Raw genomic sequence first — 18,082 nt, 5'->3', positions numbered from 1 at the left:
GTAATCACGACAGTTAACTTACTGTCTTCAGCCCCCATTACAAGTCTTCATGTAAACCTCAGAGCAACACTACCAGCATGGCTCTATCAATTCAAGGTCATATAGCTCACAGACCACAAAATGCACGCACTTAGCCACTGAGTGAAGTGTGCTCTGCATCTAAGTCATCAAGGTCCCCTATTCACCAACGACAGATGTTAACAGGTAAGCTGCCTTTGGTCCAAAGTGTCTGGGGAGTTCTTGGCCTTTTTTTTTTTTTTTTTTTGGTACCAGGGATTGAACTCAGGGGCACTTAACTACGAGCCACACCCACAGCCCCACCCCTTTTAAAATATTTTATTTAGAGACAGGGTCTCACTGAGTTGCTTAGGGCTTCTCTAAATTGCTAAGGCTGGCCTTGAACTCAAGATCCTCCTCCTGCCTCAGCCTCCCAAAAAGGTGGGATTGCAGGCGTGCACCATTTTGCCTGGCTTTTCAATATTTTTGATGACAAGAAACTACAGGAGTCATCTTATGCCCAGAAAGACCTTGCTTGGTGGGCATTCAGTCCAAACCTTGGCCTCCAAGAGGATGGACCAGATGACCTAATAAAGTTCCTAATAAAAAAATCTCCTGGGCAGATCACCAACCTCCTTCCTTTTTAAAGTCTCATTGAAAAAGGAATGTCTACAGCAATCCCTGGGTAACACATTACAGTGTTTCACAAGCCTCCCAGCCAGGAAGCTGTTCTTAATGTTTAACCTTAATCCCTCCCGCTGTAATTTAAGGCCCTTTTCTCTTGTTGAGTGCAAATGGAGAACAGCTGCTCACCATCATCGTCTGACATCAGCGATTTCTCAAGATGACCCTGTGAGACAGGCCAGGGTCATTAGATCCAATTTGGTGCTCAACAAATACGTATTTATTCCTGCATGTGCGGACCACAGACTGGTTTGCTGGGCACAACGAAGAGCTGCGAGTTTATTAGGGCATCACTTCAGAGACGTGTCTCCTGTACATGCTCTGGACCTGAGTGCAGAGACCCTGCCTGTTGGAAGGGCTTCCAGAAGGTTCTCCTAGGGTTCTCCATCACAGAAGCTGCTGTACAGACAGGAATAATTTTTGTGGAGGTGGCTGAGACTTTAGACTTTAGGCAATGAATCTGTGGTGACATCCAGCTGAAGCGCTTTGGCCCTTCCTTGGACGTGGGGATAGCTTTGTTCCTGGGGTTTCTTTTCAATCGCTAAGACTGGGGATGCTCCATGAGGGCGTGCGGGTTCCCTATTATTCCCAGGGGCCAAGTAGAGGGCAAGGGGAAGCACCATGAAGTTTTCCTGACCTTCTGTTCTCTCTGAAAGGAGGCAGGGATGAAATATCATCAAGCAATTAACCACCTCCGTCATCGCTCAGAACAACAGTGTCAACAACAAGACCAGGGACAACAAAGCCCAGGGGCTGCTGGGTGAATGGGCCGTCCTCAGGTCAAATCTTATCTGACTCTTTCTCCCTCCTGTGCTTTATCTTGGTCTACATTTGGAGAAACCCAGGGCCATGATGTTTGGAAGAACAGGTGAGCCAGTGGGGGGTAGATTTCAGAGGCCTGGGCCCATGCCCTCCAGTCCTACTCCAATCTCACCTTTGACAGAGTCTTTACCTCTCTCTGAGCCTGTGGCTTCTGGTTTCAGAGCCGGCCCCCCCCCCCCCCCCCCCCCCCGCCCCCACCCTATGTTGCTGTCGCCAGAGGGGAAGGCTGAGGGCAGTGCCTGGGCCTTCAGGGCCCAGCCTGTACCTGGGTCCTGCCTTCCTGCTTCTCTTCCTCCAGGAGGCTACATTCTAACCCATAAACCTTCTCCTCCAGGCTTAGGGTCGGGCTGTTCCTGATGTTTATCAGAGGCTGGGATCAAAGCTGTCCAGGTCATAAATCTCTCCCGGTGGCTGTCAGGCCCCAGGGCAGCTGAAGAGGGTTGGTTTGCTCCACTCCACCCACTCCCATCTCTGCCAAGAAGCTGTCCTCTCAGGAGCCATGGTAGGGCCAGTCCAGTCCTGGGAGCTGCTTCTGAGGCCCAGAGAGGATTTTTGTGGTAGGGGAGAGAACATGGAGCCTGTGCCCGGGAAGGTGAGGGCAGGCTGTGCGGCTGTGGTCCCTCTGTGTATATGTGTGTGTGTGTGTGTGACAGGTATTGCGGGCCTTCTCCTGTGTGGCTGTGAAATGCCTCATGGGTAGATGGGAGCAGGCAGGGGAGACCAACCTAGAGCCTCTAGCACCCTCCGGAGTCCTTGAACCCCATCCCTCATTTCATAGGAGAAATGGAGAGGTTAAAGGGCTTTGCTCACAGCCCCGCGATGAGAGTCCACCAGGAAAGTCTTCTAAACCTCAGTCCCCAGCACAGTAGCCAGGTCCCGGGAATCATGAGTGGTCACTGAAACTCGAGAAGGTCCCAAGCCTTAGAGGATCCCCCTCAGCCTTCTCTAGTGTCCATGCAACCACAAGAAAGTCAAGGCTGGTGGAGAAAATGAGGTGCAACCAGAGGATTTCCGAACAGCTGGCTGGGGAGCTGGTGCTCTGTCTGTCCGGGCAGGACCAGGGGGAGGTGGCTGGAGGCTGGGGCAGGAGGCCTTGGAGCTCTTCTGCCTCAGGACTCACGGAAGCTTTGGGGCTGAGCTTTAAGGTTTCCAGGATGGGGTGGAGCGAACCTTTAGGCAAATTCTCACCATCTTCTCTCTGCTTCAGGGCTTCCCTCAGAATCAAAAGTGAAAGTGAAGGAAGGGGCTGTAGAAAAACCTCAGCTTAACCCTTTCACTGACAGGAGGAATCAAGCCCAGAGAGGGAAGGGACTGAGAAGGGAGTGGTAGATCTTAGTTGGGATCCGGGGTACTTGAAGCTGAGCTGGTTCTTAGAAGGAATGCATGCAAGCAAGCATATCTACCAATAGACTACACGTGTGCTTAAATAAAACACATAAAAACATATGGCCACGATTTGAGAACAATGCCCCACAGATAAAAGTAGCCTTAATCCCCTCTAAAATGATCCACCCCTGTTCTTAACCCCCAGCAGCTCCCCAGGTTTTTAAAAGGCAGCTCAAACTTTGTTCATTTTGCATCTATGTGGGTAGAGAAGAGGCCGAAAATATAAGGGAGGAAGACATGGGACTTGGAGTCACTAGGACTTGGGCTCCAGGACTTAGGCCCTTACGAGCTGATGACCTTGAACAGATGACCTACCAGCTTTGTCATGTGTACACGTGCAGATGTAATGATACCAGCTTTTTAGTGTAGTGCTGGGGACATAGTAGGTGCTCAATAAGTGTTCACTTTAGCGACACCTTGGGATTCTTAGTCCAAGTCACATTCAAAAGGACCTCATTGCAAAAGGGAGGACCCTCCCTTGGATAGGATGTGGGTGAGTAGGGTCTATTTTAAATCTGGAGGCAAATCATCCCCCAGGTGAAGTGAGGATTAGAGGACTGAGTTGGGTTTTCCAGAATAACATTTATCTCAGTGTTCAGGAAATGAGAGTTTCAGATGTTGCCAGATTGGTGGCTTTTGGGGCCTTTGTTCCATTAGGCTAAAGTCCTAATCCTACCCTCAGTACCTTAGACTGTGGAGATAGGGTATTTGGAAATAGGATCCTTATTTTATATTTTAATGATTCAGAGTATTAAACACAAGGTGCCTAACCACTGAGCAACACCCTCAGCACTTTTAAAATTTTAAATTTTGAAACAGGGTCTTACTAGGTTGCTTATAGCTTTACTAAGCTGCTGAGGCTGACTGCAAGCCTGTAATCCTGCCTCGGCCTCCAGAGTTGCTGGGGTTATAGGCGTGTGCCACCACACCCAACAGATAGGGTCTTTAAATAGATCTTTATGATGAACTGAAGTCATTAAGGTGGGCCCTGATGCAATAGAACAGGTATCTTTGTAAGAAGAGGCACTAAGGACACAGACACACACACAGGAGACACAGGGAAAAGGTGAACGTCTAAGAAGTCAAAGGAAGGGGCTCAGAAGAAGCCAGCCTGCCGGACTGTCTTTTAAGCCATCTAACTTGTCATATTTGTTGTAGCAGCTATAGCTAACTAATACAAGCTCCATTTATTCTTCTTTCTGTGACCTTGGGTGAAGCAGCCTGTGTGTCTTTCCAAGGCTCCTGGACTCCTGGTGGGGCTCTGGAGGGAAAGGGACACTGGGTCAGTGCTTTTCACTTTTGTGTACATGAAAAGCAATTTTGGGGGTGGGGGGCGGGGGGAGCCTGGTAAAGATTTAGGTCCCATGACCACCTAGTTATGTCTGCGGGAGGGGCTGGGGAGATTCTGCTGGTGACTCTGTGTTAAGGCCCACCTTTCTAGCCTTTCTAGGGCTACTGCCTGGACACTCAGTTCCCCCAGTCTTTTGTTCTTGGGGGTTCTTGGGTTCTTCTCCGTCATGAGATATTGGCTTCTCCTAGCGCTCCTCATTCGTTCCCTCCTTCCAGCTGTGCAGTGGCAGAGCCTCCCAGCCGCTGGGCCTCTCAGAGCGAAGCTGGCCTGGCTGGTCCAGGGGCCAGGGAGCGAGGGCCAGTGCGCAGGCGCCGGGCGGTGGCCTGTCAGGATGGGCGTGATGGGCGTGGGGAAGTTATGAAGTCTTGGATGTCTCGCTCCTGTCGGCTTCCAGGGTGACACATGCACAAAGGTACCTTTTATAGGTGGGAAATTATAGGTGCTGCTACTTCAAAGGCCTTGGCAGCCAGAGCGCTTCTTTGAAAGATGACAGTATTATTAATGGTGATTTATTGCTGGGGCCATTTTGACAACAGAAATAACCAGTTTCTCCACCTTCTTGGCTTTCTTCCCCCATACCTGGCTTTTTTTTTTTTTTCCTTGTCCTCTACCTTAGTTTTTAGCTGCGGTGGGGGGTTATCGGCCTCCCTGCACAAGGAGGCCGAGGCGTCTGTTTAACACACACAGTGAGGTATCTGGCTTATTAACTTGTCATCCTGTGTCACAAAGTTTGGCGAAATGCTGGTGGATTATAATCCTAAACAGGGCAATTACCCTGTTATTAAAGCCGCTTTCTCTTTCTTTCCTTTCTTCCTCTTCCTTCATTCCACCTTCCTTTCTTTTCTTTTCTCTCTTCCTTTTCCCTCCCTCTCTTCTTTCCTTCCTCCCTCCCTCCCTTCGTCTTTCACCTTTGTTTTTTTTTCCTTCCCTCCCCCCTGCCTCCCTATCTCTCTCTCTCCACCCCTGACCTCTTTCCTGATTGGCTTCGTCCTTATCTCTGTCCGCTTTCTTGCTTGCATTGACCCCAGAATAAACTTGGCCTTGAAAGGACAGAGCTGTAGGGGCAAGAGGCGGTCAGGAGCTGGCCACCTGGCTGCAGCCAGAGCCATGGAGGAGGTGCACTGGCCCAGCCAAGGCAGTGCAGGAGGAACAGTGAACAGCAGGGGGACAGGATGGCTTCTGCTGCCAGGCAGAGAGGCTGGAGCCCAGAGCCAGAGCTAACAGAGGTTTGTTTAGCCTGTCCCACTTTGCCGTGGGCTGAGGTTTTCCTCCAGGATACCTCCCTGTGCCTTTTATTCGGTCACTTATGGGTCTGGAACTGGGGATGGAAAGAGAGTGAGGTGGTGGGGGACATGGAACATGACAAATTGCCTGATATGAGTTTGAATCCTGGCTTCCACTGACTTCCTGCCATTCCTCTGAGACTTGGTTTCTCAGTCTGTAAAATGGGGATGATCACTCTTGTACAACTGCACACCGTTTCAAGGAGGATCCAATTGGATTATGGGTAGGAAAGAGGATGGCCAGTGGTAAATCGCTGTGCGAATCTAAGGGTCCACTGTGATTTTACTATGCCACTGCAGGGGTTCGTTTCCTGTCAACTAACCCTCAACTCTTGCTGCTCCAAAAGGAGCATAAATTATTTGCTCATAGTGACGTTTTGGCCAATGATGCATATGAAGATGGTGCCACAAAACTATACTGCCTGGTGACGTCGTAGCCAGCTTGGTTTGTAGAGGTACAACCCTGATGTTCACACAATGATGAAATCGTTGCTCAAAACGGGTGCCCCCTTGCAGTAAGTGACTCATGACTGTAAACAGGAATTCATTGTCTGTTTCTTTCTCTACTCCTGGGAGGTTGTGATGACCTTGACTAATAAATCTACCTGGGAGGGAGCGTTTGACTCAGGCGCTGAACAATGGCAATTTTTAGGAGCCTTCATGATAAACACTTGTTAGGTGCACTGTGCTGGCTTAAGGATACAAAACTGAATAGGCTGAAATGGAAATAATTGAATCACAGCCTGCCAGATCTTAAAAGGATCTTAGAGACCATCTAGTTGAATTGTCCCATTCTTTAGCTTCGTTAATCAGTCTCAAAGAAATTGATTTAATTTATCTGGTATCTTCCTAAAAGACACCAGATAAATGATAGGCAGAGCTGGGACACAAATCCCCCGGCTCAGACTTCCTAGACCCTAGATGCTCTTCTCTTCCTTGTAAGGAAGGTCCTCATCAGTTAGCTCTCAGGAGAGTACCTGCTGGCAGTCATTTACACTTCAGTATGAAGTAAACATTCAGTTCTCCCAGGTGTTGTTTCTTTCCTCCCCCAAGTGCTGGGGATTGAACCCAAGGCCTCATGCTGGGCAAGCACTCTGCCACTGAGCTGCTTCCCCAGCCCTCAGTGTGTGTTTGGTTTTGAAGCCTCCGTCCCCAGTTATAAGCAGCTGGGCCTTGTTTCCCGTCAGTGAAATTTCTCCCACTGGTTAGAAGAGAGGCAATGCAGGGACTCATGATTTCCACCCCCTAAATTTATGCCACTTGCCTCCTGTGTTGGGCAATAAGGGCTGGGCACTGCTTCCTGAATTAACTGACCTGGACCAAGATGGACATGTCCACAGTTCAGATGGTGTTTGTCAGGGAGCAAGGTTGGGTGGATGGATGGAGTCAGATTGGTTTAAAAATGGAAAACCAGCCGACAGGTTTAAAAACGGAAAGCAGCCAGACAGCGTGAAGGTGGTTCCTAAACAAAACGCTGCTGCCCCTTCTGTTTGTTTTCTGGTTGCTTTGCTCATCTTTGGGGAACACTGGAAAGCAGACTGGTATTGAGAACTGTCAATTCCAAGTGCTGGGAGCAGAGAGAGTTTGTGAGCCCCGACTGCGCTCTGTGCAGGGTAGTGGGGAAAAGAGACACCAATTCCCACCTCGTGGTGCTCAAGTGTAGAGTCGGGGCAACAGACAAGGAGGGGAAGGGACTTCCTGGTCTCCCCTGCTTTTGCTCATTGAGAGAACCACCAAGCTCTTTCTGTAGGTCACTTGAACATTGGTAGAACACACCGAGATTGAACTACAAATGTATTGATGGGACTTGTTGGCTGGACGTGCAGAGAGGGAACAGGATTTAGTAACGATGTGAGGTTTTGAGGTTGGAGTGGATGCAGATGTGTGGCCCTCAGAGGAACAGGACACTTCTGAGTCAAGGCTTGCTGGCTGCAAGGAGGTAAGGCAGCCATGTGCAAATGTCCTGCTGACTTTGGAGACTTAGAAGAAGGGCCCTGGAGCCTGGGCTAAGGTGAGGGCAGAGATGAACCCGTGGGGCCTTAGTCTAGTGGAGAGAGGTGCTTCCTGAAGCCAAGAGAGAATCCTTGACCACCTGGGTAGGAGAGTTGCTACACTGTTCCTCTCAGCTGGACAAACCAGCCTGGGCTGGGGTGGCGGGTGGCATTCTGCTCTCCATTTGGTCCCTCTTCCAGTGGTCATTTGAAACTTTGCTTCCATGGATTCCGGAAGGCAGAGAGGACTGGAGGATAAGGAAGGTCTCAGGCAGGGCTGTTACCCCTCTCCTCCCCCAAGGCCACAAGGGACTTGTGAATCTGTGGGCTGACTCCTCTGGTGGCTTTGCCAGGTCAAGGTACAGGTCAAGATTTGCCTTTGTCTTCTGAAGCTCAAAGGAGAAGACCTTTGGCTTGCCATCTTTACTGGCCATTTCAGATGGTGCCACAATAGATGTCATTATTCAGCTGTGTGATTTGTACAAGTCACTTCATCTCATTGTGATGCATCTGAAAAACAGAGCTGGACATTTTGCCCTGCTGGCCTTTCGTGGATGGTTGTGGAATAATAACACATGAGAAGATGGATAGCAGACATTTGGTCAACTTTACAGTAATATGCAACAGTTCATTCCCAGGATAATAACTCTGATTCTGTCATTTGGAACACTGACCCCCTTTCTCTAAGGAACCTCCAGGGGCAAAATGCTTCTGACCCCGGGCTTCCCAGGAAGGACCAGATTCCTGGCTTCTGGAGTGGGGTAGCCCCCTCTTCCAAGAATAAGGATGTGAAGGAGAATCCTTTGGTCTAAGGGGGCGCTTCTGGGAGCCACCCACACCCGCTTCCATCTGAGGAGGGGGCCCACGGCCAGTCTGTCTGGAGGTGCCTTGCCTTGCCCCAGGGCCCGCCCCATCTCAGCAGGGCCTTTGAGATAACAAACCCGAAAGGCAGCTGTCTGGCTGAAGTTCTGACAGGTGTCTCAACCAGAGCCTCAAGATAAGGGAGATGGTGAGCTGATCCCTCCCTCCTTGGATTGATAATTGAGCAATAACAGCTCTGTAATTGCTAAATAAAACCTCTTGCCCCACCACGATAGATTTATGGCTGAACCACCTTATCTGGACTGAGGGTGTTCGTGAGTATACATGGGTGTGTATAGGTTGGGAGGGGAGAGAAGGCAATTTTGCAAAATTTCCAAGGCTGTGTAGTAAATTCCTGTCCTCCTTCCCTTCCCTGAAGTACAGTCATGTGTCCCTGAATGACCTGACATGTTCTGAGAACTGAGTCATTAGCGATTTTGCTGTGTGAACATCAGAGTGTGTGTACCCAGATGTAGGTGATAGAAGTCAGCCACTCCACGGGGCCCCTCACTGTAAACATGAGATGCGTGAAGCTGCTGTGGGTGTGACAGGGCATAGTCTTTTGCAGCAAACTTAATAACAGTTAAAAAGTAGTTTAGTAAATACATAACTTAGAAACAGCTTTTTATTATGGTGCATAATTTTAAGTGCTCTGCATTTATATGACTAGCAGTGCAGTAGGTTTTTTTATGCCAGCTTCACCACAAACACATGAGGGATGTGTGTTGAGCTAGGATGTCACAATGGCTATGATGTTACTGAGCCATAGAGATTTTATATTCTTATTAGAAGCACTGTCATATATGCTGACCATCACTGACTACAACATTGTTATGGGGTGCATGGATGTGTTATATAGAAGCTCTTTCTAGATCTGCCAGAACTTATACATGCATGGATTTTTTTTCTAGAACCAACCATGGTGGACTTGCCTCATGAAATATATGCCTATTGTAATGACAATAATGATGAAAACTGTGACCTGAACAAGGGACTACATGTGTGTGTGTATGTGTGTGTGTATATATGTGTGTGTGTGTATATATGTGTATATGTGTGTGTATGTGTGTGTGTGTGTGTATATATACACACACACATTTTGTTTATCTCTCTACCTATCTATCTATCTATTTAATATACCAGAGATTGAACCCAGGGGCACTTTATCACAGAGCCACATCCCTAACCTCTTTTTTATTTTTTCATTTTTTTAAATTGACTTTTTATACGTGACAGCAGAATGCATTATAATTCATATTACACATATACAGCACACTTTTTCATATCTCTGGTTGTATACGAAGTATATTCACACCAATTTGTGTCTTTGTACACGTACTTTGGATAATGATGTCTTGGTTGAGTTGCTTAGGGAGGCCTCACTAAATTGCTGATGCTGGCTTTGAACTTGCAACCTTCCTGCCTCAGTCTCTCTAAGCCAGTGAGATTATAGGCATGCAGTTTTTGACAAGTTTGATTTAATCCAGTCAATATTTAACAAAGTGCCTATTTTTAAAAATTCTTTTTGGAGACACATGACAGTACAGTGTATTTTGACATATTATACATACATGGAGTGTGACTTATTCTAATTAGGATCCCATTCTTGCAGTTGAACATGACGTGGAGGTTCACTGGCGGTGTATTCATATATATGAACATAGGAAAATGACATGCTTATTCTTGCTCGGGGCTAGAAAAGCTATGGTTATTTTTTTGTTGGGGGTGGAGGGGAGCATGGAGAATATATAAATAGGGGTAACATAGGTTTTTTTCTTTCTTGTTTGAGGCGCCAGATGGTGCCCAGCTGGCTGGATGCAAGTGGGGTGGGTGCGAGGGGTTGGATCAGTGGTGGTTCATGGTCCACATGTAGCTTCATGACCCAGACGTACCTAGTCGGGTCCCTGCTCTGTTACTCACCATCTCTAAGGCCTTGGCTTGGGTTCTTGTGAATAAGATATATTCCAGGCTTGTATAATTTTATCAAAATGGACTCTACTGTCATGTATAACTAAGAAGAACCAATAATAAAAAAAAATGCTGGAATGAATACTCCCTAGCTCCCAAGGTTGATGTGAAGGTTAAATGACTTGGTGGATGGGGTTACTTGGCACCGTGCTGGGTCAGTTGCTCAGCTGATAGCATGGCCAACCTGGTGATGGAGAGGAAGGACTGGGACCTACTGACAGGGCCGGGCTGGAGAGGACCAAGAGCCATGCGGCTGTCACAGAATCAGGGCTGTGTGTATGCTGGCTTATCATTCTTTTTCAATTTTGTAAATTTTAATATTGGTAGGTACTATATCCAAGTGATTTAAAGGTAAAAAGGCAAAAAGGGATATTCTTCTTTTTTATGGAAAAGGAAGGAGAAAAATTGCTTCCACACCTGTCCCCTGTCACATTCCCCCTTCTCGGAAGCAGCCACTTGTCATTGGTTTCCAAGGTGTTCTTTCTGGGGTGGGATCTAGGCATGTACCAGGATATGGTGATGATGATAGAAATAGCCAATCACTTAGACTTGACACGAGACCAGCACTGTTTTAAGTACTTCACATATCAATTCATCGAATCCTCATAACAATGACTTCGAAGGTCAGTGCCTTTATCTGTCATAACTTCTTGATTTTCGTTTTCCATATTTTTATCGATATAGAATAGTTGTACATAACAGTGGGATTCGTTGTTATATATTTGTACATGCACACGATATAACACTATGATTTGGCTAATGTTATAATTTCTTAGAACATATAACATGTAATTCTAAGATTTTTGCTCCATGTTTTTTTTTTTTAATTTAAACATTTATTTACATCATTGCAACCCTAACACATGAGAAAAAATAAACCCTAAGCAAAAATAGTAATAGGGGAAAAATTATCTGTGGTCATTTGGGGGATCCCCATAAAGGAAGAGGACTGTGAGGGATGGGAAAGAATATAGGTTTAGTATCTGGCATTTATGGATTGCCCAAAGATACATCCATATTTTACTCCACTTCCTCTACAGTGTAGCAGGGTGAGGGAGGTATTGCTGTTTCCATTTTTTTTTTTTTAGATGAGAATAGTAGATCAGAAGAACTAAATCCCAAGCTGCTGTAAACCCTTTTGGGCCTGATGACTCAGCCTGGCACTTTTGCTGTGCCCAGCCCATGTGAACTGAGTGAAGGAGCCTCTGTCTGATAGTAGAGGCCAGCATCTTTGCTCCTGGAGGCCGGTGGAGTAAAGGGAAACTTATGCAGAATGCTGGGGGGGTGGGGTGACAGCACAGTTCTTCCTAACATGACAATTGTGGCCACCTGCTGCCTTCAGAAGAGCCTGATGGGCATCTTGGCCACACCAGTGTGCTGGCCTACTTTTCTCTTTTGGAAAGGACCAAACAGAGGAAGGAAGCTGCATTTGTTTGAGCACCTACTATGTGCTAGTTCTAGAATTTCTTATCAGTTCTAGTGGATAGGAGAGTCATTGTCTTAGAATCTAAAAACTTGAGAGCAGGAAGGGATGTTAATACTCATCTGATCTAACCTTTTACTTATAAGAAAGTGACTTGCCCATTATCAAGAATATAAACAACAGTTATTGTTGGCGAGGATATGGGAAAAAAGGCACACTCATATGTGCTGGTGGGACTGCAATTGGTGCAACCACTATGGAAAGCAGTATGGAGATTCTGCAGAAAACTTGGAATGGAAACACAATTTGACCCAGCTATCCCATTCCTCAGTTTATCCCCCAAAGATTTAAAATCAGCATATTACAGTGATGCAGCCCCATCAGTATTTATAGCAGGTCAATTCACAATAGCTAAACTGTGGCCCAACCTAGGTGCCTTTCAACAGATGAACGGATAAAGAAAATGTGGTACATATATACAATGGAATATTACTCAGCCTTAAAGAAGAATGAAATTATGGCATTTGCAGGTAAATGGATGGAGCTAGAGGGAGAGCAAGGGAGGAAGATTACCTCTAGATAGGGAAAAGGGGTGGGAGGGAAAGAGAGAGAGAAGGGGAAAGCATGGATGGTGAAAGGAAACCCTCATCATTAAACAAAGCACACGTATTAAGATGTGAATTTGGTGTCAACATACCTCATATACTATCAGAGATATGATAAATTGTGGTATAAAGATGTATTAAGAATTGTAGGGCTGGGGATGTGGCTCAAGCGGTAGCGCGCTCGCCTGATATGCGTGCGGCCCGGGTTCGATCCTCAGCACCACATACCAACAAAGATGTTGTGTCTGCCGAGAACTAAACAATAAAAAATTAAAAATTAAAAAAAAGAATTGTAATGAAAAAATAAATAAATAAATAAAAAATAAATGGGTGGAGCTAGAGAATATCATGCTAAGTGAAACAAGCCAATCCCAAAGAACTAAATGCTGAATGTTTTTTCTGATAAGCAGATACTGATCCATAATGGGGGTGGGGGATGGGGAAGAATGGAGGAACTTGGATTATGCAGAGAGAAGTGAGGATAGAGGGGAGGGTGTGTGGAGGAGAGAACGATGGTGGAATGAGACGGACATTATTACCCAATGTGCATGTATGATTGCACACCAGTGTGACTCTGTAAGGTGTACAGCCAAAGGAATGAGAAGTTGTGCTCCATTTGTATACAATGTGTCAAAATGCATTCTGCTGTCATGTATAACTGATTAGGACCGAAAAAGAAAGTGACTTGCCCAAAGTCCCAGAGGATTCTAATTTTTTTCCTTACTAAGAAAGAAATTATTGTATAATAATCCTCCTTTGCTTCCACCAACAGCAGAATGTCAGTGTGCACACACAGTTTCCACACAGAGGCCATGGGGCCAGTCTCCCAATTTTATGCCCGTCCTTGGGGAACTGGAGAGGGCAGCTTCTCCAGCACCCATTTCCCCTTAGTTCTTTCTCAGGTGTATAATCTCCTGCATCTCCTGGGAGCAGGTGATGTTCAGAGAGGACCTGGGAGCAGACAGGCCAGGAGCCCGACTTTGGCTCTGCCATTTACCAACTGCTAGTGGGAAAGGAAAGGCCGCAAGCCAACCCCTTAGATTTCCCAGCCTCCATGAAGGATTAATAGTTTATTGTCAGTAAAAGAGCTTTGCAGACTGGCGGCCATTATTCATACGAGCCCATGGATGAACAAAGGAGATCTTGTTGGTTGTGCAGGGGAAAAATCCAACGTTTTGAGGGGTCACGAGGTGCCATGAATGAGCCAGAATCTGGCCTGAAGAAGGGAGTTTGGGAAAGAAACAGCCTATTTTAGTTTTGAGACACAGTTTGGACTTTGAGAACAGACTGCTTGGTGAATGAAGTGGTGAGTAAGCTGCTTGTGGATGAAGAGAAGAAAAAGATCAGCTTTTAGTGAGTCAGAGACAAGGCTTCCTAGTGAACAGAGACGATGAAGGTGGCAGCTAATGTGCCAGAAGGCTAAATTTTAAAGTATTTGTTAGTTGTTGATAGACCTTTATTTTATTTATTTATATGTGGTGCTGAGAATCGAACCCAGTGCCTCACACATGCCAGACAAGTGTGCCACCGCTGAGCCCCAGCCCCAGGCCTAAGAACGCTAATTTATGAGGTGTTGCCCACTATTCCTCGTGCTTCAGAGATACCAGCTCAGCCATTCCTGCAACAGGCCCACGGAGGATTCCCACTTTGTAGATGCAGACACTGAAGCACAGAATGGTTAAGGCACTTGCCCCAGGTCACATGCTAGTGAGTGGAGGAGCCAGGATCTGAGTCCAAGGCCTTGTGTTACCCTGGACGGAACATGCCTGGGACCAGTTCGGTAGCGCTGGAGAGACCAAGAGCTCCCTAGACAGATGGAATTCAAAGACACAAACGTCATATCCGTTTGTCGTTGTCTGTTTAGAGGCAACTTGCAGGGAGTGAGTATTTTGTCTTATGCTTGAGGAGGCTGGCCGGAAAGCATTTTGATTGGTGACAACTGGGGGTGGGGGAGCGGAAGGGGAGGGAAGAAAGCGGGGAGGTGACTGTGTTCAGGCTGTTATTTCTCCAGAGGCTCAGGGAGCTGGTCAGTGGGAGGGAGCTGACCCACATCATGATGACCATTGGCCTTGCCTGAAGAGCCGAGATTGCTAAGTTTCCCCCCTGGGTTCAGATGGGTCACAGGGCCAAATGAGGCCCTACTATGGGTGTGACTTGAGTTCTCCTTCCTTTCTCCTCTCCACCCTGTTTCCCACCAGACACAGCCTGATAGGAGCAGTGAGAGAAGGGGAGGGTGGAATGAATCAAATGATACTTTTTTTTTTTTTTCTTTTTGGTACTGGGCATGAACCCAAGGCCTCACACATACTAACCAAGTGCTCTACCACTGACATACAACCCCAGCCCCTTTTATTTTTATTTGAGATAGGGTCTCAAAGACCCAGACTGGTCTTGAACTTGTGATTTTCCTGCCTCAGCATCCCCAGTAGCTGGGTTTACAGGCATGTACCACCAAGCTGGAACTTTCTGGATGGTACCAAGTGACAGGGTACTTTCTTGAAAGCATAGTCAGCTTTCCATCACTCTAGCAAACACCTGAGATAATCTCTTTATGAAGAAAAAATGGTTGTTTTGTCTCAGTTTTGGAATTTTCGGTCTGTAATTGGATGATTCCTTGCTTTGGGGCCTGTGATGGCGCAGTACGTCCTGGTGGTGTGGTTGGAGTGTGGGGTGGAGCAAAACCTCTCACCTGATGACTGGGAAGTGGAAGAGAGAGGGAAAGAGACCAGGCTCCCACAGTCCCCTTTGAGGGCCATCTCCCAATCACTTAAAGACCATCCAGTGGGTCTCACGTCTTAAAGGATTCTTCCACCTCCCAATAGCAACAAGTCGGGACCAAGTCTTTAACACTTGGGCCTTTGGAAACATTCCAGGTGGAAACTATAGCAAGAGGGATGGTGGTTACCCTTGGGTCTCAGAGAAGTTTGTTTTCTTTTCGGACAGGGACGTACTAAGTTGCCCAGGCTGGCTTTGAACTTGTGATCCTCCTGCCTCAGTCCAGAGGAGCTGGCATTACAGGCAGGTACCACTGTACCTGGCTAACTGGGAAGGAATTCTGTGTTCCTTCTGTTGCACTGTCAGGGTGGGGAGAATAGAATTGCCAGCATCCTAGAGCCTGCGCTTCTTGCCTCCATGGGAATCTGCTCTGGAGGGGCTGGCCAGCAGATGCGTGATGTTGGGGTCAGGCAGAGGTTCCAAGTGTGTAAGCCCATGAGAATTTCCTGGTAGGCACAGCAAAATGGAGTCCTGACAGCCTCCCCTTCCTTCTGGGGAGTCCTAGTGAAGATGGTGGTCTCCTCCGTCCACGTCCTCAGGCTGACTGGGGGTCACGTACCCAAGAGGCTGCACTACAGGGGAGGCAGCAGAGTGGAAGGTGCTGGAAGCATCCTGGTTGACTGACTGGAGGGAGGCCCTAGCATTGCAAAGCCAGTGGAGTGGGTGTGTGTTCTAGGAGTGGATTAGCTGTTTAACCACGGTGTGTGCCCTGCTGGGCGCCAGGGACTGAGGTCACTGCTATGCATTCCCATCCCTGCACCCCAAGGGCTCACGGTGCTACTCAGGAGACAGCCGGTCAATGGAGAAGTCACCTTCCTGTCGCCAAGGGCCGGGCTCCAGACTCAGGAAGGGTGGTGGGGGGCTGGTGGAGGAACTTGGGAGGACCTGCCCGGGCCCTGCATGGCAGAAACCTCTCAGACCCGTCCCCACACAAAGAGCTCTGCTTGTTCCTCACTCTCTGATTGTTTGTGGGTATGTCCACACACACCCCCACCAACACACCCACAGGCACACACACATACTAGTAAGACTTAAGCACTTTATGAGTTGATGTCTATTATTTAAAAAATGTATTTTGGAAAATTTCAAAAACACAAAATTAGAGGGGAGAGCACAGAGCCTAGTGGATTCCTGTGTATCCATCTCCCAGCATCTATGATCATCAACATTTCACCAATTTCGTTTTATCCGTTGCCTCAGTGCACTATGACAACCAGTGCTCTCAGACTGCCTCGTCGCCTTCCCTCCTGACAGGAATCCTGTTGAGCTACTGTGAATGGTTATGATCATCCTCGTTTTATTAAGAGAAACCTTAAATTTCAGAGAGATCAAGGAACTTTTCCAAGGTCACACAGGAAGTGGATGGCAGAGCTCAACAACCCAGACCTTTCACTGCCTCATCAGGTGCCTTCTCACTGGATCATTCCAATCGTGTTTTCAGATACAGACAGGGTGGGTGTGGGTCTGTCCCCTCCAGGCCTGGGGCACGGATGATCTAGGGGTCTCTGGGGCTCTTGGCTCAGGCTGGACCTTTCTTTAACCCCTTTGTGTGTCCTGCCCTGCTGCCCCACTGATCGGGGGGTGGGGGGTGGGGGCAGAGCCCAGCGAGGGCAGCTCTCCCAGGCTTTTCCTCGGTGGCTTTCTTGGATTGTGGCTGCAGGATGTTTATAAAACTCTGAATCAATTTGAGGCACAGAGATTTTCAATCAGGGAAGCAGATTGCGCTGATAGGGTCAAAAGGCCTGTCGCCAGCGAGGATCGCAGCATCTGACATATTAATTTGAGCTGTCAGAACCAATATGTGTAACAGAGGTGTGGAGCCACAGGCCCTGTTTCTGGAAAAAAAAAAGGGGTGGGGTGGGGTGGGGGGGAGCGTGGGAAAAGGAAAAAATAAAGAGGGGGAGGAATCCCACCTTATAGGGACTAAGTTTCACAGATTCCCGTAAAACCAGTCCCACCAGCATGTGGCCAGGGCACCCTCTGCAACTTGGGAGAGGAGAGGGGGCAGGCTGGGGAGGCAGGAGGGGTGGCAGGGCTGGAGCCTGTCACAGGGAGGCTGGGTGGCCCTCAGGGAAGCTTTACCAGCTTCACCCACCCTCTGCCTCTTTCCTTCCTGGCACCCTTGGGCTCCCAGAGCCCTCATGCTGGCAAAGAAGGCGGCTCTGGGCTCTGGCAGGAAGTACATGTTATTGAGAACTTTGATGCGTAGCACGTAGACGTCTGCGCTGCTGGGAGGAAATCAACGTGGAGCCAGCCTCTGCCGAGGGTCACAGACACACCGTGCTCAGTGCCCTGGGCACCTCTCTTCTGCCCTCCCCCTCCCAGCTCCCCAGTTCCTTTCAGATGGCTTTGGACAACTCTGCCGTCCCCTCCCGACCTTGAGACCTCCTAATTTCCTTTGCCGGCGGCAGATGCTGATGTTCTCTGCTGGCGAGAGGACGGGACAGGCCACACCACTGGCGAGGGTGCTAGGTGTGCAGCCTGCCCTGGCTCGGCCTGCACTTTCCACCTTGTGAGGTTGCACATGGGGTGCAGGGCGGGTCTAGGAAAGCTCCGCGGTACCCATGCTTCTTAGGCCAAATGATCATGAAAATGCACAGACACACATCCCATTGTGGCCAAGGCGCAGCCCGGGCTCAGGAAATGTTGGTTCTGCTCCTGGGAGCCCCCGGCTGCTTGGGGGCCCAAGAGTTTATTCTCTCTGTCATGTAAAGGAACACAGTCCCCATCCAGTGGAACAAGACTCATGCTTATAAAAGTAGGCCAGCTTTGAGGGAGAAATGACCCTGTTGAAAGGTGGCAATGTCCTCAGATGGACACAGCAAGTGGAGACACCAAAGCCCGGGTGCCTTGAAAGTTGCTGGGGTCCCCGGTGGGAATGGGAGGCATTCAGACTCCTCTTGGTGTGGATCCAAGCCTGTGGCCTCCCAGACTAG

General features: G+C 48.2%; 1 long non-coding RNA gene across 6 annotated transcripts in view; it reads left to right on the top strand.

Moving 5' to 3' along the window:
* Positions 1–1,856: 1,856 nt before the first annotated feature.
* The window catches only part of LOC144370447 (uncharacterized), a 42,894-nt gene continuing 26,668 nt past the window's right edge, over positions 1,857–18,082 (top strand). For 2 of the 6 annotated variants that reach the window (XR_013430417.1, XR_013430416.1), the window contains exon 1: positions 1,893–2,095. This is a non-coding gene — a long non-coding RNA (uncharacterized LOC144370447). Of the gene's footprint in view, positions 2,096–18,082 lie in introns of all 6 variants that reach the window. The other 4 variants (XR_013430418.1, XR_013430421.1, XR_013430419.1 and 1 more) reach the window with 4 other exon arrangements.

Source organism: Ictidomys tridecemlineatus, chromosome 14, assembly GCF_052094955.1.
Source record: "Ictidomys tridecemlineatus isolate mIctTri1 chromosome 14, mIctTri1.hap1, whole genome shotgun sequence".
In the NCBI taxonomy this organism is placed as follows: Eukaryota; Metazoa; Chordata; class Mammalia; order Rodentia; family Sciuridae; genus Ictidomys; species Ictidomys tridecemlineatus.
The sequence above is the reverse complement of the archived record's forward strand: the minus strand, read 5'-3'. Positions and strand labels throughout refer to the sequence as shown.